Genomic DNA, 23,941 nt, shown 5'->3' with positions numbered 1-23,941 from the left:
GGAATGCTAGGGGGGGTTTGCAGGAAATCCCAGTGACAGAGGCTGCCTCCCCAAGTTCAGGGAAGGTATTTCTCGGACTTCCCCGAACAGGGAACACCTGTGACTGAAGAGAGCTGCGTGCAGTTGTCTCTCGAGCTCCCCCACGCACTGACAATGGTTCCGGAATTCTGAGCGTGGGGAGGTTCCACCAACGGTCGGCAGCGCGTGGGTTCTAGCGGGATGCCTGAGTTCTTCTTCCCTGAGTTTTTCCCTAATATCTCTGTGCCAGGGAATGCTAGGGGGGGTTTGCAGGAATTCCCTGACAGAGGCTGCCTCCCCAAGGTCAGGGAAAGTATTTCTCGGACTTCCCCGAACAGGGAACACCTGTGACTGAACAGAGCTGCGTGGAGTTGTCTCTCGAGCTCCCCCACGCACTGACAATGGTTCCGGAATCCTGAGCGTGGGGAGGTTCCTCCAACGGTCGGCAGCGCGTGGGTTTTAACGGGATGCTTGAGCTCGTTTCCCCTGAGTGTTTCCCTAATGTCTCTGAGCCAGGGAATTCTAGTGGGGGTTTGCAGGAAATCCCAGTGACAGAGGCTGCCTCCCCAAGGTCAGGGAAGGTATTTCTCGGACTTCCCCGAACAGGGAACACCTGTGACTAAAGAGAGCTGCGTGGAGTTGTCTCTCGAGCTCCCGCACGCACTGAGAATTTTTCCGCAATCCTGAGCGTGGGGAGGTTCCACCAACGGTCGGCAGCGCGTGGGTTCTAACGGGATGCCTGAGCTCGTCTCCCCTGAGGGTTTCCCTAATTTCTCTGTGCCAGGGAATGCTAGGGGGGGTTTGCAGGAAATCCCAGTGACAGAGGCTGCCTCCCCAAGTTCAGGGAAGGTATTTCTCGGACTTCCCCGAACAGGGAACACCTGTGACTGAAGAGAGCTGCGCGGAGTTGTCTCTCGAGCTCCCCCACGCACTGACAATGGTTCCGGAATCCTGAGCGTGGGGAGGTTCCACCAACGGTCGGCAGCGCGTGGGTTCTAACGGGATGCCTGAGCTCGTCTCCCCTGAGGGTTTTCCTAATGTCTCTGTGCCAGGGAATGCTAGGGGGGGTTTGCAGGAAATCCCAGTGACAGAGGCTGCCTCCCCAAGTTCAGGGAAGGTATTTCTCGGACTTCCCCGAACAGGGAACACCTGTGACTGAAGAGAGCTGCGTGGAGTTGTCTCTCGAGCTCCCCCACGCACTGACAATGGTTCCGGAATTCTGAGCGTGGGGAGGTTCCACCAACGGTCGGCAGCGCGTGGGTTCTAGCGGGATGCCTGAGTTCTTCTTCCCTGAGTTTTTCCCTAATATCTCTGTGCCAGGGAATGCTAGGGGGGGTTTGCAGGAATTCCCTGACAGAGGCTGCCTCCCCAAGGTCAGGGAATGTATTTCTCGGACTTCCCCGAACAGGGAACACCTGTGACTGAACAGAGCTGCGTGGAGTTGTCTCTCGAGCTCCCCCACGCACTGACAATGGTTCCGGAATCCTGAGCGTGGGGAGGTTCCTCCAACGGTCGGCAGCGCGTGGGTTTTAACGGGATGCTTGAGCTCGTTTCCCCTGAGTGTTTCCCTAATGTCTCTGTGCCAGGGAATTCTAGTGGGGGTTTGCAGGAAATCCCAGTGACAGAGGCTGCCTCCCCAAGGTCAGGGAAGGTATTTCTCGGACTTCCCCAAACAGGGAACACCTGTGACTAAAGAGAGCTGCGTGGAGTTGTCTCTCGAGCTCCCGCACGCACTGAGAATTTTTCCGCAATCCTGAGCGTGGGGAGGTTCCACCAACGGTCGGCAGCGCGTGGGTTCTAACGGGATGCCTGAGCTCATCTCCCCTGAGGGTTTCCCTAATTTCTCTGTGCCAGGGAATGCTAGGGGGGGTTTGCAGGAAATCCCAGTGACAGAGGCTGCCTCCCCAAGGTCAGGGAAGGTATTTCTCGGACTTCCCCGAACAGGGAACACCTGTGACTGAAGAGAGCTGCGTGGAGTTGTCTCTCGAGCTCCCCCACGCACTGACAATGGTTCCGGAATCCTGAGCGTGGGGAGGTTCCACCAACGGTCGGCAGCGCGTGGGTTCTAACGGGATGCCTGAGCTCGCCTCCCCTGAGAGTTTCCCTAATGTCTCTGTGCCAGGGAATGCTAGGGGGGGTTTGCAGGAAATCCCAGTGACAGAGGCTGCCTCCCCAACGTCAGGGAAGTTATTTCTCGGACTTCCCCGAATAGGGAACACTTGTGACTGTAGAGAGCTGCGTGGAGTTGTCTCTCGAGCTCCCCCACGCACTGACAATGGTTCCGGAATCCTGAGCGTGGGGAGGTTCCACCAACGGTCGGCAGCGCGTGGGTTCTAACGGGATGCCTGAGCTCGTCTCCCCTGAGGGTTTCCCTAATGTCTCTGTGCCAGGGAATGTTGGGGGGGTTTGCAGGAAATCCCAGTGACAGAGGCTGCCTCCCCAAGTTCAGTGAAGGTATTTCTCGGACTTCCCTGAACAGGGAACACCTGTGACTGAAGAGAGCTGCGTGGAGTTGTCTCTCGAACTCCCCCACGCAATGACAATGTTTCCGGAATCCTGAGCGTGGGGAGGTTCCACCAACGGTCGGCAGCGCGTGGGTTCTAACGGGATGCCTGAGCTCGTCTCCCCTGAGGGTTTCCCTAATGTCTCTGTGCCAGGGAATGCTAGGGGGGGTTTGCAGGAAATCCCAGTGACAGAGGCTGCTTACGCAAGGTCAGGAAGGTATTTCTCGGACTTCCCCGAACATGGAACTCCTGTGACTGAAGAGAGCTGCGTGGAGTTGTCTCTCGAGCTCCCCCACGCACTGACAATGGTTCCGGAATCCTGAGCGTGGGGAGGTTCCACCAACGGTCGGCAGCGCGTGGGTTCTAACGGGATGCCTGAGCTCGTCTCCCCTGAGGGTTTCCCTAATGTCTCTGTGCCAGGGAATGCTAGGGGGGGTTTACAGGAAATCCCAGTGAAAGAGGCTGCCTCGCCAAGGTCAGGGAAGGTATTTCTCGGACTTCCCCAAACAGGGAACACCTGTGACTGAAGAGAGCTGCGTGGAGTTGTCTCTCGAGCTCCCCCACGCACTGACAATGGTCCCGGAATCCTGAGCGTGGGGAGGTTCCACCAACAGTCGGCAGCGCGTGGGTTCTAACGGGATGCCTGAGCTCGTCTCCTCTGAGTGTTTCCCTAATGTCTCTGTGCCAGGGAATGCTAGGGGGGGTTTGCAGGAAATCCCAGTGACAGAGGCTGCCTCCCCAAGGTCAGGGAAGGTATTTCTCGGACTTCCCCGAACAGGGAACACCTGTGACTGAAGAGTGCTGCGTGGAGTTGTCTCTCGAGCTCCCCCACGCACTGACAATGGTTCCGGAATCCTGAGCGTGGGGAGGTTCCACCAACGGTCGGCAGCGCGTGGGTTCTAACGGGATGCCTGAGCTCGTCTCCCCTGAGTGTTTTCCTAATGTCTCTGTGCCAGGGAATGCTAGGGGTGGTTTGCAGGAAATCCCAGTGACAGTGGCTGCCTCCCCAAGGTCAGGGAAGGTATTTCTCGGACTTCCCCGAACAGGGAACATCTGTGACTAAAGAGAGTTGCGTGGAGTTGTCTCTCGAGCTCCCCCACGCACTGAAAATGTTTCCGGAATCCTGAGCGTGGGGAGGTTCCACCAACGGTCGGCAGCGCGTGGGTTCTAACGGGATGCCTGAGCTCGTGTCCCCTGAGGGTTTCCCTAAATTCTCTGTGCCAGGGAATGCTAGGGGGGGTTTGCAGGAAATCCCAGTGACAGAGGCTGCCTCCCCAAGTTCAGGGAAGGTATTTCTCAGACTTCCCCGAACAGGGAACACCTGTGACAGAAGAGAGATGCGTGGAGTTTTCTCTCGAGCTCCCCCACGCACTGACTATGGTTCCGGAATCCTGAGCGTGGGGAGGTTCCACCAACGGTCGGCAGAGCGTGGGTTCTAACGGGATGCCTGAGCTCGTCTCCCCTGAGGGTTTCCCTAATGTCTCTGTGCCAGGGAATGATAGGGGGGGTTTGCAGGAAATCCCAGTGACAGAGGCTGCCTCCCCAAGGTCAGGGAAGGTATTTCTCGGACTTCCCCGAACAGGGAACACCTGTGACTGAAGAGAGCTGCGTGGAGTTGTCTCTCGAGCTCCCCCACTCACTGACAATGGTTCCGGAATCCTGAGCGTGGGGAGGTTCCACCAACGGACGGCAGCGCGTGGGTACTAACGGGATGCCTGATCTCGTCTCCCCTGAGGGTTTCCCTAATGTCTCTGTGCCAGGGAATGCTAGGGGGGGTTTACAGGAAATCCCAGTGACAGAGGCTGCCTCCCCAAGGTCAGGGAAGGTATTTCTCGGACTTCCCCGAACAGGGAACACCTGTGACTGATGAGAGCTGCGTGGAGTTGTCTCTCGAGCTCCCCCACGCACTGACAATGGTTCCGGAATCCTGAGCGTGGGGAGGTTCCACCAACGGTCGGCAGCGCGTGGGTTCTAACGGGATGCCTGAGCTCGTCTCCCCTGAGGGTTTTCCTAATGTCTCTGTGCCAGGGAAAGCTAGGGGGGGTTTGCAGGAAATCCCAGTGACAGAGGCTGCCTCCCCAAGTTCAGGGAAGGTATTTCTCGGACTTCCCCGAACAGGGAACACCTGTGACTGAAGAGAGCTGCGTGGAGTTGTCTCTCGAGCTCCCCCACGCACTGACAATGGTTCCGGAATCCTGAGCGTGGGGAGGTTCCACCAACGGTCGGCAGCGCGTGGGTTCTAACGGGATGCCTGAGCTCGTCTCCCCTGAGGGTTTCCCTAATGTCTCTGTGCCAGGGAATGTTGGGGGGGTTTGCAGGAAATCCCAGTGACAGAGGCTGCCTCCCCAAGTTCAGTGAAGTTATTTCTCGGACTTCCCTGAACAGGGAACACCTGTGACTGAAGAGAGCTGCGTGGAGTTGTCTCTCGAACTCCCCCACGCACTGACAATGTTTCCGGAATCCTGAGCGTGGGGAGGTTCCACCAACGGTCGGCAGCGCGTGGGTTCTAGCGGGATGCCTGAGCTCATCTCCCCTGAGGGTTTCCCTAATGTCTCTGTGCCAGGGAATGCTAGGGGGGGTTTGCAGGAAATCCCAGTGACAGAGGCTGCTTACGCAAGGTCAGGGAAGGTATTTCTCGGACTTCCCCGAACAGGGAACTCCTGTGACTGAAGAGAGCTGCGTGGAGTTGTCTCTCGAGCTCCCCCACGCACTGACAATGGTTCCGGAATCCTGAGCGTGGGGAGGTTCCACCAACGGTCGGCAGCGCGTGGGTTCTAACGGGATGCCTGAGCTCGTCTCCCCTGAGGTTTTCCCTAATGTCTCTGTGCCAGGGAATGCTAGGGGGGGTTTACAGGAAATCCCAGTGACAGAGGCTGCCTCCCCAAGGTCAGGGAAGGTATTTCTCGGACTTCCCCAAACAGGGAACACCTGTGACTGAAGAGAGCTGCGTGGAGTTGTCTCTCGAGCTCCCCCACGCACTGAAAATGGTCCCGGAATCCTGAGCGTGGGGAGGTTCCACCAACAGTCGGCAGCGCGTGGGTTCTAACGGGATGCCTGAGCTCGTCTCCTCTGAGTGTTTCCCTAATGTCTCTGTGCCAGGGAATGCTAGGGGGGGTTTGCAGGAAATCCCAGTGACAGAGGCTGCCTCCCCAAGGTCAGGGAAGGTATTTCTCGGACTTCCCCGAACAGGGAACACCTGTGACTGAAGAGTGCTGCGTGGAGTTGTCTCTCGAGCTCCCCCACGCACTGACAATGGTTCCGGAATTCTGAGCGTGGGGAGGTTCCACCAACGGTCGGCAGCGCGTGGGTTCTTACGGGATGCCTGAGCTCGTGTCCCCTGAGGGTTTCCCTAATATCTCTGTGCCAGGGAATGCTAGGGGGGGTTTGCAGGAAATCCCAGTGACAGAGGCTGCCTCCCCAAGGTCAGGGAAGGTATTTCTCGGACTTCCCCGAACAGGGAACACCTGTGACTAAAGAGAGTTGCGTGGAGTTGTCTCTCGAGCTCCCCCACGCACTGACAATGGTTCCGGAATCCTGAGCGTGGGGAGGTTCCACCAACGGTCGGCAGCGCGTGGGTTCTAACGGGATGCCTGAGCTCGTCTCCCCTGAGGGTTTCCCTAATGTCTCTGTACCAGGGAATGATAGGGGGGGTTTGCAGGAAATCCCAGTGACAGAGGCTGCCTCCCCAAGGTCAGGGAAGGTATTTCTCGGACTTCCCCGAACAGGGAACACCTGTGACTGAAGAGAGCTGCGTGGAGTTGTCTCTCGAGCTCCCCCACTCACTGACAATGGTTCCGGAATCCTGAGCGTGGGGAGGTTCCACCAACGGACGGCAGCGCGTGGGTTCTAACGGGATGCCTGAGCTCGTCTCCCCTGAGGGTTTCCCTAATGTCTCTGTGCCAGGGAATGCTAGGGGGGGTTTACAGGAAATCCCAGTGACAGAGGCTGCCTCCCCATGGTCAGGGAAGGTATTTCTCGGACTTCCCCGAACAGGGAACACCTGTGACTGATGAGAGCTGCGTGGAGTTGTCTCTCGAGCTCCCCCACGCACTGACAATGTTTCCGGAATCCTGAGCGTGGGGAGGTTCCACCAACGGTCGGCAGCGCGTGGGTTCTAACGGGATGCCTGAGCTCGTCTCCCCTGAGGGTTTTCCTAATGTCTCTGTGCCAGGGAATGCTAGGGGGGGTTTGCAGGAAATCCCAGTGTCAGAGGCTGCCTCCCCAAGGTAAGGGAAGGTATTTCTCGGACTTCCCCGAACAGGGAAAACCTGTGACTGAAGAGAGCTGCGTGGAGTTGTCTCTCGAGCTCCCCCACGCACTGAAAATGGTTCCGGAATCCTGAGCGTGGGGAGGTTCCACCAATGGTCGGCAGCGTGTGGGTTTTAACGGAATGCCTAAGCTCGTCTCCCCTGAGTGTTTTCCTAATATCTCTGTGCCAGGGAATGCTAGGGGTGTTTGCAGGATATCCCAGTGACAGAGGCTGCCTCCCCAAGGTCAGGGAAGTTATTTCTCGGACTTCCCCGAACAAGGAACCCCTGTGACTGAAGAGAGCAGCGAGGAGTTGTCTCTCGAGTTCCCCACGAACTGACAATGGTTCCGGAATCCTGAGCGTGGGGAGGTTCCACCAACGGTCGTCAGCGCGTGGGTTCTAACGGAAAGCCTTAGCTCGACTCCCCTGAGGGTTTTCCTAATGTCTCTGTGCCAGGGAATGCTAGGGGTGTTTGCAGGATATCCCAGTGACCGAGGCTGCCTCCCCAAGGTCAGGTAAGGTATTTCTCGGACTTCCCCGAACAGGGAACACCTGTGATGAAGAGAGCTGCGTGGAGTTGTCTCTCGAGCTCCCACACGCACTGAAAATGTTTCCGGAATCCTGAGCGTGGGGAGGTTCCACCAACGGTCGGCAGCGCGTGGGTTCTAACGGGATGCCTGAGCTCGTCTCCCCTGAGGGTTTCCCTAATGTCTCTGTGCCAGGGAATGTTGGGGGGGTTTGCAGGAAATCCCAGTGACAGAGGCTGCCTCCCCAAGTTCAGTGAAGGTATTTCTCGGACTTCCCTGAACAGGGAACACCTGTGACTGAAGAGAGCTGCGTGGAGTTGTCTCTCGAACTCCCCCACGCAATGACAATGTTTCCGGAATCCTGAGCATGGGGAGGTTCCACCAACGGTCGGCAGCGCGTGGGTTCTAACGGGATGCCTGAGCTCGTCTCCCCTGAGGGTTTCCCTAATGTCTCTGTGCCAGGGAATGCTAGGGGGGGTTTGCAGGAAATCCCAGTGACAGAGGCTGCTTACGCAAGGTCAGGAAGGTATTTCTCGGACTTCCCCGAACATGGAACTCCTGTGACTGAAGAGAGCTGCGTGGAATTGTCTCTCGAGCTCCCCCACGCACTGACAATGGTTCCGGAATCCTGAGCGTGGGGAGGTTCCACCAACGGTCGGCAGCGCGTGGGTTCTAACGGGATGCCTGTGCTCGTCTCCCCTGAGGGTTTCCCTAATGTCTCTGTGCCAGGGAATGCTAGGGGGGGTTTACAGGAAATCCCAGTGAAAGAGGCTGCCTCCCCAAGGTCAGGGAAGGTATTTCTCGGACTTCCCCAAACAGGGAACACCTGTGACTGAAGAGAGCTGCGTGGAGTTGTCTCTCGAGCTCCCCCACGCACTGACAATGGTCCCGGAATCCTGAGCGTGGGGAGGTTCCACCAACAGTCGGCAGCGCGTGGGTTCTAACGGGATGCCTGAGCTCGTCTCCTCTGAGTGTTTCCCTAATGTCTCTGTGCCAGGGAATGCTAGGGGGGGTTTGCAGGAAATCCCAGTGACAGAGGCTGCCTCCCCAAGGTCAGGGAAGGTATTTCTCGGACTTCCCCGAACAGGGAACACCTGTGACTGAAGAGTGCTGCGTGGAGTTGTCTCTCGAGCTCCCCCACGCACTGACAATGGTTCCGGAATCCTGAGCGTGGGGAGGTTCCACCAACGGTCGGCAGCGCGTGGGTTCTAACGGGATGCCTGCGCTCGTGTCCCCTGAGGGTTTCCCTAATGTCTCTGTGCCAGGGAATGCTAGGGGGGGTTTGCAGGAAATCCCAGTGACAGAGGCTGCCTCCCCAAGGTCAGGGAAGGTATTTCTCGGACTTCCCCGAACAGGGAACACCTGTGACTAAAGAGAGTTGCGTGGAGTTGTCTCTCGAGCTCCCCCACGCACTGAAAATGTTTCCGGATTCCTGAGCGTGGGGAGGTTCCACCAACGGTCGGCAGCGCGTGGGTTCTAACGGGATGCCTGAGCTCGTGTCCCCTGAGGGTTTCCCTAATGTCTCTGTGCCAGGGAATGCTAGGGGGGGGTTTGCAGGAAATCCCAGTGACAGAGGCTGCCTCCCCAAGGTCAGGGAAGGTATTTCTCGGACTTCCCCGAACAGGGAACACCTGTGACTGAAGAGAGCTGCGTGGAGTTGTCTCTCGAGCTCCCCCACGCACTGACAATGGTTCCGGAATCCTGAGAGTGGGGAGGTTCCACCAACGGTCGGCAGCGCGTGGGTTCTAACGGGATGCCTGAGCTCGTCTCCCCTGAGGGTTTCCCTAATGTCTCTGTACCAGGGAATGATAGGGGGGGTTTGCAGGAAATCCCAGTGACAGAGGCTGCCTCCCCAAGGTCAGGGAAGGTATTTCTCGGACTTCCCCAAACAGGGAACACCTGTGACTGAAGAGAGCTGCGTGGAGTTGTCTCTCGAGCTCCCCCACGCACTGAAAATGGTCCCGGAATCCTGAGCGTGGGGAGGTTCCACCAACAGTCGGCAGCGCGTGGGTTCTAACGGGATGCCTGAGCTCGTCTCCTCTGAGTGTTTCCCTAATGTCTCTGTGCCAGGGAATGCTAGGGGGGGTTTGCAGGAAATCCCAGTGACAGAGGCTGCCTCCCCAAGGTCAGGGAAGGTATTTCTCGGACTTCCCCGAACAGGGAACACCTGTGACTGAAGAGTGCTGCGTGGAGTTGTCTCTCGAGCTCCCCCACGCACTGACAATGGTTCCGGAATTCTGAGCGTGGGGAGGTTCCACCAACGGTCGGCAGCGCGTGGGTTCTTACGGGATGCCTGAGCTCGTGTCCCCTGAGGGTTTCCCTAATATCTCTGTGCCAGGGAATGCTAGGGGGGGTTTGCAGGAAATCCCAGTGACAGAGGCTGCCTCCCCAAGGTCAGGGAAGGTATTTCTCGGACTTCCCCGAACAGGGAACACCTGTGACTAAAGAGAGTTGCGTGGAGTTGTCTCTCGAGCTCCCCCACGCACTGACAATGGTTCCGGAATCCTGAGCGTGGGGAGGTTCCACCAACGGTCGGCAGCGCGTGGGTTCTAACGGGATGCCTGAGCTCGTCTCCCCTGAGGGTTTCCCTAATGTCTCTGTACCAGGGAATGATAGGGGGGGTTTGCAGGAAATCCCAGTGACAGAGGCTGCCTCCCCAAGGTCAGGGAAGGTATTTCTCGGACTTCCCCGAACAGGGAACACCTGTGACTGAAGAGAGCTGCGTGGAGTTGTCTCTCGAGCTCCCCCACTCACTGACAATGGTTCCGGAATCCTGAGCGTGGGGAGGTTCCACCAACGGACGGCAGCGCGTGGGTTCTAACGGGATGCCTGAGCTCGTCTCCCCTGAGGGTTTCCCTAATGTCTCTGTGCCAGGGAATGCTAGGGGGGGTTTACAGGAAATCCCAGTGACAGAGGCTGCCTCCCCATGGTCAGGGAAGGTATTTCTCGGACTTCCCCGAACAGGGAACACCTGTGACTGATGAGAGCTGCGTGGAGTTGTCTCTCGAGCTCCCCCACGCACTGACAATTTTTCCGGAATCCTGAGCGTGGGGAGGTTCCACCAACGGTCGGCAGCGCGTGGGTTCTAACGGGATGCCTGAGCTCGTCTCCCCTGAGGGTTTTCCTAATGTCTCTGTGCCAGGGAATGCTAGGGGGGGTTTGCAGGAAATCCCAGTGTCAGAGGCTGCCTCCCCAAGGTAAGGGAAGGTATTTCTCGGACTTCCCCGAACAGGGAAAACCTGTGACTGAAGAGAGCTGCGTGGAGTTGTCTCTCGAGCTCCCCCACGCACTGAAAATGGTTCCGGAATCCTGAGCGTGGGGAGGTTCCACCAATGGTCGGCAGCGTGTGGGTTTTAACGGAATGCCTAAGCTCGTCTCCCCTGAGTGTTTTCCTAATATCTCTGTGCCAGGGAATGCTAGGGGTGTTTGCAGGATATCCCAGTGACAGAGGCTGCCTCCCCAAGGTCAGGGAAGTTATTTCTCGGACTTCCCCGAACAAGGAACCCCTGTGACTGAAGAGAGCAGCGAGGAGTTGTCTCTCGAGTTCCCCACGAACTGACAATGGTTCCGGAATCCTGAGCGTGGGGAGGTTCCACCAACGGTCGTCAGCGCGTGGGTTCTAACGGAAAGCCTTAGCTCGACTCCCCTGAGGGTTTTCCTAATGTCTCTGTGCCAGGGAATGCTAGGGGTGTTTGCAGGATATCCCAGTGACCGAGGCTGCCTCCCCAAGGTCAGGTAAGGTATTTCTCGGACTTCCCCGAACAGGGAACACCTGTGATGAAGAGAGCTGCGTGGAGTTGTCTCTCGAGCTCCCCCTCGCACTGACAATGGTTCCGGAATCCTGAGCTTGGGGAGGTTCCACCAAAGGTCGGCAGCGCGTGGGTTCTAACGGAATGCCTAAGCTCGTCTCCCCTGAGGTTTTTCCTAATATCTCTGTGCCAGGGAATGCTAGGGGTGATTGCAGGATATCCCAGTGTCAGAGGCTGCCTCCCCAAGGTCAGGGAAGCTTTTTCTCGGACTTCCGCGAACAGGGAACAAATGTGACTGAAGAGAGCTGCGTGGAGTTTTCTCTCGAGCTCAGCCACGCACTGACAATGGTTCCGGAATCCTTAGCGTGGGGAGGTTCCACCAACGGTCGGCAGCGCGTGGGTTCTAACGGAATGCCTAAGCTCGTCTCCCCTGAGGGTTTTCCTAATTTCTCTGTGCCAGGGAATGCTAGGGGTGATTGCAGGATATCCCAGTGTCAGAGGCTGCCTCCCCAAGGTCAGGGAAGGTATTTTTCTGACATCCCCGAACAGGGAACACTTGTGACTGAAGAGAGCTGCGTGGAGTTGTCTCTCGAGGTCCCCCACGCACTGACAATGTTTCCGGAATCCTGAGCGTGGGGAGGTTCCAGCAACGGTCGGCAGCGCGTGGGTTCTAACGGAAAGCCTAAGCTCGTCTCCCCTGAGGGTTTTCCTAATGTCTCTGTGCCAGGGAATGCTTGGGTGGTTTGCAGGATATCCCAATGTCAGAGGCTGCCTCCCCAAGGTCAGGGAAGTTATTTCTCGGACTTCCCCGAACAGGGAACACCTGTGACTGGAGAGAGCTGCGTGGAGTTGTCTCTCGAGCTCCCCCACGCACTGACAATGGTTCCGGAATCCTGAGCGTGGGGAGGTTCCACCAATGGTCGGCAGCGTGTGGGTTTTAACGGAATGCCTAAGCTCGTCTCCCCTGAGTGTTTTCCTAATATCTCTGTGCCAGGGAATGCTAGGGGTGTTTGCAGGATATCCCAGTGACAGAGGCTGCCTCCCCAAGGTCAGGGAAGGTATTTCTCGGACTTCCCCGAACAGGGAACCCCTGTGACTGAAGAGAGCAGCGTGGAGTTGTCTCTCGAGTTCCCCACGCACTGACAATGGTTCCGGAATCCTGAGCGTGGGGAGGTTCCACCAACGGTCGTCAGCGCGTGGGTTCAAACGGAAAGCCTTAGCTCGACTCCCCTGAGGGTTTTCCTAATGTCTCTGTGCCAGGGAATGCTAGGGGTGTTTGCAGGATATCCCAGTGACAGAGGCTGCCTCCCCAAGGTCAGGGAAGTTATTTCTCGGACTTCCCCGAACAGGGAACACCTGTGACTGAAGAGAGCTGCCTGGAGTTTTCTCTCGAGCTCCCCCACGCACTGACAATGTTTCCGGAATCCTGAACGTGTGGAGGTTCCAGCAACGTCGGCAGCGCGTGGGTTCTAACGGAAAGCCTAAGCTCGTCTCCCCTAAGGGTTTCCCTAATGTCTCTGTGCCAGGGAATGCTAGGGGGATTTGCAGGATATCCCAGTGAAAGAGGATGCCTCCCCAAGTTCAGGGAAGTTATTTCTAGGACTTCCCCGAACAGGGAACACCTGTGACTGAAGAGAGGAGCGTGGAGTTGTCTCTCGAGCTCCCCCACGCACTGACAATGGTTCCGGAATCCTGAGCGTGGGGAGGTTCCACCAACGGTAGTCAGCGCGTGGGTTCTAACGGAAAGCCTTAGCTCGACTCCCCTGAGGGTTTTCCTAAAGTCTCTGTGCCAGGGAATGCTAGGGGTGTTTGCAGGATATCTCAGTGACAGAGGCTGCCTCCCCAAGGTCATTGAAGGTATTTCTCGGACTTCCCCGAACAGGGAACTCCTGTGACTGAAGAGAGCTGCGTGGAGTTGTCTCCCGAGCTCCCCCACGCACTGACAATTGTTCCGGAATCCTGAGCGTGGGGAGGTTCCACCAACGGTCGTCAGCGCATGGGTTCTAACGGAAAGCCTTAGCTCGACTCCCCTGAGAGTTTTCCTAATATCTCTGTGCCAGGGAATGCTAGGGGTGTTTGCAGGATATCCCAGTGTCAGAGGCTGCCTCACCAAGGTCAGGGAAGTTATTTCTCGGACTTCCCCGAACAGGGAACACCTGTGACTGAAGAGAGCTGCGTGGAGTTGTCTCTCGAGCTCCCCCACGCACTGACAATGGTTCCGGAATCCTGAACTTGTGGAGGTTCCAGCAACGTCGGCAGCGCGTGGGTTCTAACGGAAAGCCTAAGCTCGTCTCCCCTGAGGGTTTTCCTAATGTCTCTGTGCCAGGGAATGCTTGGGTGGTTTGCAGGATATCCCAGTGTCAGAGGCTGCCTCCCCAAGGTCAGGGAAGTTATTTCTCGGACTTCCCCGAACAGGGAACACCTGTGACTGGAGAGAGCTGCGTGGAGTTGTCTCTCGAGCTCCCCCACGCACTGACAATGGTTCCGGAATCCTGAGCGTGGGGAGGTTCCACCAATGGTCGGCAGCGTGTGGGTTTTAACGGAATGCTTAAGCTCGCCTCCCCTGAGTGTTTTCCTAATGTCTCTGTGCCAGGGAATGCTAGGGGTGTTTGCAGGATATCCCAGTGACCGAGGCTGCCTCCCCAAGGTCAGGTAAGGTATTTCTCGGACTTCCCCGAACAGGGAACACCTGTGACTGAAGAGAGCAGCGTGGAGTTGTCTCTCGAGTTCCCCACGCACTGACAATGGTTCCGGAATCCTGAGCGTGGGGAGGTTCCACCAACGGTCGTCAGCGCGTGGGTTCTAACGGAAAGCCTTAGCTCGACTCCCCTGAGGGTTTTCCTAATGTCTCTGTGCCAGGGAATGCTAGGGGGGTTTGCAGGATATCCCAGTGACAGAGGCTGCCTCCCCAAGGTCAGGGAAGGTATTTCTCGGACTTCCCCGAACAGGGAACACCTGTGACTGAAGAGAGCAGCGTGGAGTTTTCTCCCGAGCTCCCCCACGCACTGACAATGGTTCCGGAATCATGAGCGTGGGGAGGTTCCACCAACGGTCGTCAATGCGTGGGTTCTAACGGAAAGCCTTAGCTCGACTCCCCTGAGGGTTTTCCTAATGTCTCTGTGCCAGGGAATGCTAGGGGTGTTTGCAGGATATCCCAGTGACAGAGGCTGCCTCCCCAAGGTCAGGGAAGTTATTTCTCGGACTTCCCCGAACAGGGAACACCTGTGACTGAAGAGAGCTGCGTGGAGTTGTCTCTCGAGCTCCCCCACGCACTGACAATGGTTCCGGAATCCTGAACGTGTGGAGGTTCCAGCAACGTCGGCAGCGCGTGGGTTCTAACCTAAAGCCTAAGCTCGTCTCCCCTGAGGGTTTCCCTAATGTCTCTGTGCCAGGGAATGCTAGGGGGGTTTGCAGGATATCCCAGTGACAGAGGCTGCCTCTCCAAGTTCAGGGAAGGTATTTCTCGGACTTCCCCGTACAGGGAACACCTGTGACTGGAGAGAGGTGCGTGGAGTTATCTCTCGAGCTCCCCCACGCACTGACAATGGTTCCGGAATCCTGAGCGTGGGGACGTTCCACCAACGGTCGGCAGCGTGTGGGTTCTATCGGAATGCCAAAGCTCGTCTCCCCTGAGTGTTTTCCTAATGTCTCTGTGCCAGGGAATGCTAGGGGTGTTTGCAGGATATCCCAGTGACAGAGGCTGCCTCCCCAAGTTCAGGCAAGGTATTTCTCGGACTTCCCCGTACAGGGAACACCTGTGACTGACGAGAGCTGCGTGGAGTTTTCTCTCGAGCTCCCCCACGCACTGAAAATGGTTCCGGAATCCTGAGCATGGGGAGGTTCCACCAACGGTCGGCAGAGCTTGGGTTCTAACGGAAAGCCTAAGCTCGTCTCCCCTGAGGGTTTTTCTAATATCTCTGTGCCAGAGAATGCTAGGGGGGTTTGCATGATTTCCCAGTGACAGAGGTTGCCTCCCCAAGTTCAGGGAAGGTTTTCTCTGACTTCCCCGGACAGGGAACACCTGTGACTGAAGAGAGCTGCGTGGAGTTGTCCCCCAACCCCCCCTCGCACTGACAATGGTTCCGAATCCTGAACGTGGGGAGGTTCCAGCAACGTTCGGCAGCGCGTGGGTTCTAACGGAAAGCCTAATCTCGTCTCCCCTGAGGGTTTTCCTAATGTCTCTGTGCCAGGGAATGCTAGGGGGATTTGCAGGATATCCCAGTGACAGAGGCTGCCTCCCCAAGTTCAGGGAAGGTATTTCTCACACTTCCCCGAAAAGTTAACACCTGTGACTGAAGAGAGCTGCGTGGAGTTGTCTCTCGAGCTCCCCCACGCACTGACAATGGTTCCGGAATCCTGAGCGTGGGGAGGTTCCACCAACGGTCGGCAGCGCGTGGGTTCTAACGGAATGCCTAAGCTCGACTCCCCTGAGGTTTTTCCTAATGTCTCTGAGCCAGGGAATGCTAGGGGTGATTGTAGGATATCCCAGTGTCAAAGGCTGCCTCCCCAAGGTCAGGGAAGGTATTTCTCGGACTTCCCCGTACAGGGAACACCTGTGACTGAAGAGAGCTGCGTGGAGTTGTCTCTCGAGCTCCCCCACGCACTGACAATTGTTCCGGAATCCTGAGCGTGGGGAGGTTCCACCAAGGGTCGGCAGCGCGTGGGTTCTAACGGAATGCCTAAGCTCGTCTCCCCTGCGGTTTTCCTAATGTCTCTGTGCCAGGAAATGCTAGGGGTGATTGCAGGATATCCCAGTGTCAGAGGTTGCCTCCCCAAGTTCCGGGAAGGTATTTCTCGGACTTCCCCGAACAGGGAACACACGTGACTTAAGAGAGCTGCATGGAGTTGTCTCACGAGCTCCCCCACACACTGACAATGGTTCCTGAATCTTGAGCGTGGGGAGGTTCCACCAACGGTCGGCAGCGCGTGGGTTCTAACGGAATGCCTAAGCTCGTCTCCCCTGAGGTTTTTCCTAATATCTCTGTGCCAGGGAATGCTATGTGTGATTGCAGGATATCCCAGTGTCAGAGGCTGCCTCCCCAAGGTCAGGGAAGGTATTTTTCTGACATCCCCGAACAGGGAACACTTGTGACTGAAGAGAGCTGCGTGGAGTTGTCTCTCGAGGTCCCCCACGCACTGACAATGGTTCCGGAATCCTGAGCGTGGGGAGGTTCCACCAACGGTCGTCAGCGCTTGGGTTATAATGGAATGCCTAAGCTCGTCTCCCCTGAGTGTTTTCCTAATGTCTCTGTGCCAGGGAATGCTAGGGGTGATTGCAGGATATCCCAGTGTCAGAGGCTGCCTCCCCAAGGTCAGGGAAGTTCTTTCTCGGACTTCCCCGAACAGGGAACACCTGTGACTGAAGAGAGCTGCATGGAGTTGTCTCTCGAGCTCCCACACGCACTGACAATGGTTCCGGAATCCTGAGCGTGGGGAGGTTCCACCAACGGTCGTCAGCGCGTGGGTTCAAACGGAATGCCTAAGCTCGTCTCCCCTGAGGCTTTTCCTAATATCTCTGTGCCAGGGAATCCTAGGGGTGATTGCAGGATATCCCAGTGTCAGAGGCTGCCTCCCCAAGGTCAGGGAAGTTATTACTCGGACTTCCCTGAACAGGGAACAACTGTGACTGAAGAGAGCTGCGTGGAGTTTTCTCTCGAGCTCCCCCACGTACTGACAATGGTTCCGGAATCCTGAGCGTGGGAAGGTTCCACCAACGGTCGGCAGGGCCTGGGTTCTAACAGAATGATTAAGCTCGTCTCCCCTGAGGCTTTTCCTAATGTCTCTGTGCCAGGGAATGCTAGGGGGGATTGCAAGATATCCCAGTATCAGAGGCTGCCTCCCCAAGGTCAGTGAAGTTATTTCTCGGACTTCCCCGAACATGGAACACCTGTGACTGAAGAGAGCTGCGTGGAGTTGTCTCTCGAGCTCCCCGCACTTACAATGTTTCCGGAATCCTGAGCGTGGGAAGGTCCACCAACGGTCGGCAGTGCGTGGGTTCTAACGCAATGCCTAAGCTCGTCTCCCCTGGGGCTTTTCCTAATGTCCCTGTGCCAGGGAATGCTAGGGGGGATTACAGGTTATCCCAGTGTCAGAGGCTGCCTCCCCAAGGTCAGGGAAAGTATTCCTCGGACTTCCCCGAACAGGGAACACCTGTGACTGAAGAGAGCTGCGTGGAGTTGTCTCTCGAGCTCCCCCACGCATTGACAATGGTTCCGGAATCCTGAGCGTGGGGAGGTTCCACCAACGGTCGGCAGCTCTTGGGTTCTAACGGAATGCCTAAGCTCGTCTCCCCTGAGGGTTTTCCTAATATCTCTGTGCCAGGGAATGCTGCGGGTGATTGCAGGATATTCCAGTGTCAGAGGCTGCCCCCCAAGGTCATGGAAGGTATTTCTCGGACTTCCCAGAACAGGGAACACCTGTGACTGAAGAGAGTTGCGTGGAGTTGTCTCTCGTGCTCCCCCACGCATTGACAATGGTTCCGGAATCCTGAGCGTGGGGAGGTTCCACCAACGTTCGGCAGCGCTTGGGTTCTAACGGAATGCCTAAGCTCGTCTTCCCTGAGTGTTTTCCTAATGTCTCTGTGCTAGGGAATGCTTGGGGTGATTGCAGGATATCCCATTGTCAGAGGCTGCCTCCCCATGTTCAGGGAAGGTATTTTTCTGACTTCCCCGACCAGGGAACACTTGTGACTGAAGAGAGCTGCGTGGAGTTGTCTCTCGAGGTCCCCCACGCACTGACAATTGTTCCGGAATCCTGAGCGTGTGGACGTTCCACCAACGGTCGCAGCGCTTGGGTTCTAATGGAATGCCTAAGCTCGTCTCCCCTGAGGGTTTTCCTAATGTCTTTGTGCCAGGAAATGCTAGGGGTGATTGCAGGATATCCCAGTGTCAGAGGCTGCCTCCCCAAGGTCAGGGAAGGTTTTTCTCGGACTTCCCCGTACAGGGAACACCTGTGACTGAAGAGAGCTGCGTGGAGTTGTCTCTCGAGCTCCCCCACGCACTGACAATGTTTCCGGAATCCTGAGCGTGGGGAAGTTCCTCCAACGGTCGGCAGCGCGTGGGTTCTAACGGAATGCCTAAGCTCGTCTCCCCTGAGGGTTTTCCTAATGTCTCTGTGCCAGGGAATGCTAGGGGTGATTGCAGGATATCCCAGTGTCAGAGGCTGCCTCCCCAAGGTCAGGGAAGTTATTTCTCGGACTTCCCCGAACAGGGAACACCCGTGACTTAAGAGAGCTGCATGGAGTTGTCTCTCGAGCTCCCCCTCGCACTGACAATGGTTCCGGAATCCTGAGCTTGGGGAGGTTCCACCAAAGGTCGGCAGCGCGTGGGTTCTAACGGAATGCCTAAGCTCGTCTCCCCTGAGGTTTTTCCTAATATCTCTGTGCCAGGGAATGCTAGGGGTGATTGCAGGATATCCCAGTGTCAGAGGCTGCCTCCCCAAGGTCAGGGAAGCTTTTTCTCGGACTTCCGCGAACAGGGAACAAATGTGACTGAAGAGAGCTGCGTGGAGTTTTCTCTCGAGCTCAGCCACGCACTGACAATGGTTCCGGAATCCTTAGCGTGGGGAGGTTCCACCAACGGTCGGCAGCGCGTGGGTTCTAACGGAATGCCTAAGCTCGTCTCCCCTGAGGGTTTTCCTAATTTCTCTGTGCCAGGGAATGCTAGGGGTGATTGCAGGATATCCCAGTGTCAGAGGCGGCCTCCCCAAGGTCAGGGAAGGTATTTTTCTGACATCCCCGAACAGGGAACACTTGTGACTGAAGAGAGCTGCGTGGAGTTGTCTCTCGAGGTCCCCCACGCACTGACAATGGTTCCGGAATCCTGAGCGTGGGGAGGTTCCACCAACGGTCGCCGCGCTTGCGTTCTAACGGAATGCTTAAGCTCGTCTCCCCTGAGGGTTTTCCTATTGTCTTTGTGCCAGGGAATGCTAGGGGTGATTGCAGGATATCCCAGTGTCAGGGGCTGCCTCCCCAAAGTCAGGGAAGGTATTTCTCGGACTTCCCCGAACAGGGAACACCTGTGATGAAGAGAGCTGCGTGGAGTTATCTCTCGTCATCCCCCACGCACTGATAATGGTTCCGGAATCCTGAGCGTGTGGAGGTTCCTCCAACGGTTGGTAGCGCGTGGGTTCTAACGGAATGCCTAAGCTCGTCTCCCCTGAGGGTTTTCCTAATTTCTCTGTGCCAGGGAATGCTAGGGGTGATTGCAGGATATCCCAGTGTCAGAGGCTGCCTCCACAAGGTCAGGGAACGTATTTCACGGACTTCCCCAAATAGGGAACACCCGTGACTTAAGAGAGCTGCGTGGAGTTGTCTCTCGAGCTCCCCCACGCACTGACAATTGTTCCGGAATCCTGAGCGTGTGGAGGTTCCTCCAACGGTTGGTAGCGCGTGGGTTCTAACGGAATGCCTAAGCTCGTCTCCCCTGAGTGTTTTCCTAATGTCTCTGTGCCAGGGAATGTTAGGGGTGTTTGCAGGATATCCCAGTGTCAGAGGCTGCCTCCCCAAGGTCAGGGAAGCTTTTTCTCGGACTTCCGCGAACAGGGAACAAATGTGACTGAAGAGAGCTGCGTGGAGTTTTCTCTCGAGCTCAGCCACGCACTGACAATGGTTCCGGAATCCTTAGCGTGGGGAGGTTCCACCAACGGTCGGCAGCGCGTGGGTTCTAACGGAATGCCTAAGCTCGTCTCCCCTGAGGGTTTTCCTAATTTCTCTGTGCCAGGGAATGCTAGGGGTGATTGCAGGATATCCCAGTGTCAGAGGCTGCCTCCCCAAGTACAGGGAAGGTATTTCTCGGACTTCACCGAACAGGGAACACCTGTGACTGAAGAGAGCTGCATGGAGTTGTCTCTCGAGCTCCCCCACGCACTGACAATGTTTCCGGAATCCTGAACGTGTGGAGGTTCCAGCAACGTTCGGCAGCGCTTGGGTTCTAACGGAAAGCCTAAGCCGTCTCCCCTGAGGGTTTTCCTAATTTCTATGTGCCAGGGAATGCTTGGGGGGTTTGTAGGATTTCCCAGTGACAGAGGCTGCCTCCAAAAGGTCAGGGAAGTTATTTCTCGGACTTCCCCGAAGAGGGAACACCTGTGACTGAAGAGAGCAGGGTGGGGTTGTCTCTCGAGGTCCCCCACGCACTGACAATGGTTCCGGAATCCTGAGCGTGGGGAGGTTCCACCAACGGTCGGCAGCGCGTGGGTTCTAACGGAAAGCCTAAGCTCGTCTCCCCTGAGGGTTTTCCTAATGTCTCTGTGCCAGGGAATGCTTGGGTGGTTTGCAGGATATCCCAGTGTCAGAGGCTGCCTCCCCAAGGTCAGGGAAGTTATTTCTCGGACTTCCCCGAACAGGGAACACCTGTGACTGGAGAGAGCTGCGTGGAGTTGTCTCTCGAGCTCCCCCACGCACTGACAATGGTTCCGGAATCCTGAGCGTGGGGAGGTTCCACCAATGGTCGGCAGCGTGTGGGTTTTAACGGAATGCCTAAGCTCGTCTCCCCTGAGTGTTTTCCTAATATCTCTGTGCCAGGGAATGCTAGGGGTGTTTGCAGGATATCCCAGTGACAGAGGCTGCCTCCCCAAGGTCAGGGAAGGTATTTCTCGGACTTCCCCGAACAGGGAACCCCTGTGACTGAAGAGAGCAGCGTGGAGTTGTCTCTCGAGTTCCCCACGCACTGACAATGGTTCCGTAATCCTGAGCTTGGGGAGGTTCCACCAAAGGTCGGCAGCGCGTGGGTTCAAACGGAATGCCTAAGCTCGTCTCCCCTGAGGTTTTTCCTAATATCTCTGTGCCAGGGAATGCTGGGGGTGATTGCAGGATATCCCAGTGTCAGAGGCTGCCTCCCCAAGGTCAGGGAAGCTTTTTCTCGGACTTCCGCGAACAGGGAACAAATGTGACTGAAGAGAGCTGCGTGGAGTTTTCTCTCGAGCTCAGCCACGCACTGACAATGGTTCCGGAATCCTTAGCGTGGGGAGGTTCCACCAACGGTCGGCAGCGCGTGGGTTCTAACGGAATGCCTAAGCTCGTCTCCCCTGAGGGTTTCCCTAATGTCTCTGTGCCAGGGAATGCTAGGGGGGGTTTGCAGGAAATCACAGTGACAGAGGCTGCTTACGCAAGGTCAGGGAAGGTATTTCTCGGACTTCCCCGAACAGGGAACTCTTGTGACTGAAGAGAGCTGCGTGGAGTTGTCTCTCGAGCTCCCCCACGCACTGACAATGGTTCCGGAATCCTGAGAGTGGGGAGGTTCCACCAACGGTCGGCAGCGCGTGGGTTCTAACGGGATGCCTGAGCTCGTCTCCCCTGAGTGTTTTCCTAATGTCTCTGTGCCAGGGAATGCTAGGGGTGGTTTGCAGAAAATCCCAGTGACAGTGGCTGCCTCCCCAAGGTCAGGGAAGGTATTTCTCGGACTTCCCCGAACAGGGAACACCTGTGACTAAAGAGAGTTGCGTGGAGTTGTCTCTCGAGCTCCCCCACGCAATGAAAATGTTTCCGGAATCCTGAGCGTGGGGAGGTTCCACCAACGGTCGGCAGCGCTTGGGTTCTAACGGGATGCCTGAGCTCGTGTCCCCTGAGGGTTTCCCTAATGTCTCTGTGCCAGGGAATGCTAGGGGGGGTTTGCAGGAAATCCCAGTGACAGAGGCTGCCTCCCCAAGTTCAGGGAAGGTATTTCTCAGACTTCCCCGAACAGGGAACACCAGTGACAGAAGAGAGATGCGTGGAGTTTTCTCTCGAGCTCCCCCACGCACTGACAATATTTCCGGAATCCTGAGCGTGGGGAGGTTTAACCAACGGTCGGCAGAGCGTGGGTTCTAACGGGATGCCTGAGCTCGTCTCCCCTGAGGGTTTCCCTAATTTCTCTGTGCCAGGGAATGATAGGGGGGGTTTGCAGGAAATCCCAGTGACAGAGGCTGCCTCCCCAAGGTCAGGGAAGGTATTTCTCGGACTTCCCCGAACAGGGAACACCTGTGACTGAAGAGAGCTGCGTGGAGTTGTCTCTCGAGCTCCCCCACTCACTGACAATGGTTCCGGAATCCTGAGCGTGGGGAGGTTCCACCAACGGACGGCAGCGCGTGGGTTCTAACGGGATGCCTGAGCTCGTCTCCCCTGAGGGTTTCCCTAATGTCTCTGTGCCAGGGAATTCTAGGGGGGGTTTACAGGAAATACCAGTGACAGAGGCTGCCTCCCCAAGGTCAGGGAAGGTATTTCTCGGTCTTCCCCGAACAGGGAACACCTGTGACTGATGAGAGCTGCGTGGAGTTGTCTCTCGAGCTCCCCCACGCACTGACAATGGTTCCGGAATCCTGAGCGTGGGGAGGTTCCACCAACGGTCGGCAGCGCGTGGGTTCTAACGGGATGCCTAAGCTCGTCTCCCCTGAGGGTTTTCCTAAAGTCTCTGTGCCAGGGAATGCTAGGGGGGGTTTGCAGGAAATCCCAGTGACAGAGGCTGCCTCCCCAAGTTCAGGGAAGGTATTTCTCGGACTTCCCCGAACAGGGAACACCTGTGACTGAAGAGAGCTGCGTGGAGTTGTCTCTCGAGCTCCCCCACGCACTGACAATGGTTCCGGAATCCTGAGCGTGGGGAGGTTCCACCAACGGTCGGCAGCGCGTGGGTTCTAACGGGATGCCTGAGCTAGTCTCCCCTGAGGGTTTTCCTAATTTCTCTGTGCCAGGGAATGCTAGGGGGGGTTTGCAGGAAATCCCAGTGACAGAGGCTGCCTCCCCAAGTTCAGGGAAGGTATTTCTCGGACTTCCCCGAACAGGGAACACCTGTGACTGAAGAGAGCTGCGTGGAGTTGTCTCTCGAGCTCCCCCACGCACTGACAATGGTTCCGGAATTCTGAGCGTGGGGAGGTTCCACCAACGGTCGGCAGCGCGTGGGTTCTAGCGGGATGCCTGAGCTCTTCTTCCCTGAGTATTTCCCTAATATCTCTGTGCCAGGGAATGCTAGGGGGGGTTTGCAGGAATTCCCTGACAGAGGCAGCCTCCCCAAGGTCAGGGAAAGTATTTCTCGGACTTCCCCGAACAGGGAACACCTGTGACTGAACAGAGCTGCGTGGAGTTGTCTCTCGAGCTCCCCCACGCACTGACAATATTTCCGGAATCCTGAGCGTGGGGAGGTTCCTCCAACGGTCGGCAGCGCGTGGGTTTTAACGGGATGCTTGAGCTCGTTTCCCCTGAGTGTTTCCCTAATGTCTCTGTGCCAGGGAATTCTAGTGGGGGTTTGCAGGAAATCCCAGTGACAGAGGCTGACTCCCCAAGGTCAGGGAAGGTATTTCTCGGACTTCCCCGAACAGGGAACACCTGTGACTAAAGAGAGCTGCGTGCAGTTGTCTCTCGAGCTCCCGCACGCACTGAGAATTTTTCCGCAATCCTGAGCGTGGGGAGGTTCCACCAACGGTCGGCAGCGCGTGGGTTCTAACGGGATGCCTGAGCTCGTCTCCCCTGAGTGTTTCCCTAATTTCTCTGTGCCAGGGAATGCTAGGGGGGGTTTGCAGGAAATCCCAGTGACAGAGGCTGCCTCCCCAAGGTCAGGGAAGGTATTTCTCGGACTTCCCCGAACAGGGAACACCTGTGACTGAAGAGAGCTGCGTGGAGTTGTCTCTCGAGCACCCCCACGCACTGACAATGGTTCCGGAATCTTGACCGTGGGGAGGTTCCTCCAACGGTCGGCAGCGCGTGGGTTCTAACGGGATGCCTGAGCTCGTCTCCCCTGAGGGTTTCCCTAATGTCTCTGTGCCAGGGAATGTTAGGGGGGGTTTGCAGGAAATCCCAGTGACAGAGGCTGCCTCCCTAATGTCAGGGAAAGTACTTCTCGGACTTCCCCGAACAGAGAACACCTGCGACTGAAGAGAGCTGCGTGGAGTTGTCTCTCAAGCTCCCCCACTCACTGACAATGGTTCCGG

Source organism: Vicugna pacos, unplaced genomic scaffold (assembly GCF_048564905.1).
Source record: "Vicugna pacos unplaced genomic scaffold, VicPac4 SAC-SAT, whole genome shotgun sequence".
NCBI classification, from domain to species: domain Eukaryota; kingdom Metazoa; phylum Chordata; class Mammalia; order Artiodactyla; family Camelidae; genus Vicugna; species Vicugna pacos.
The sequence above is the reverse complement of the archived record's forward strand: the minus strand, read 5'-3'. Positions refer to the sequence as shown.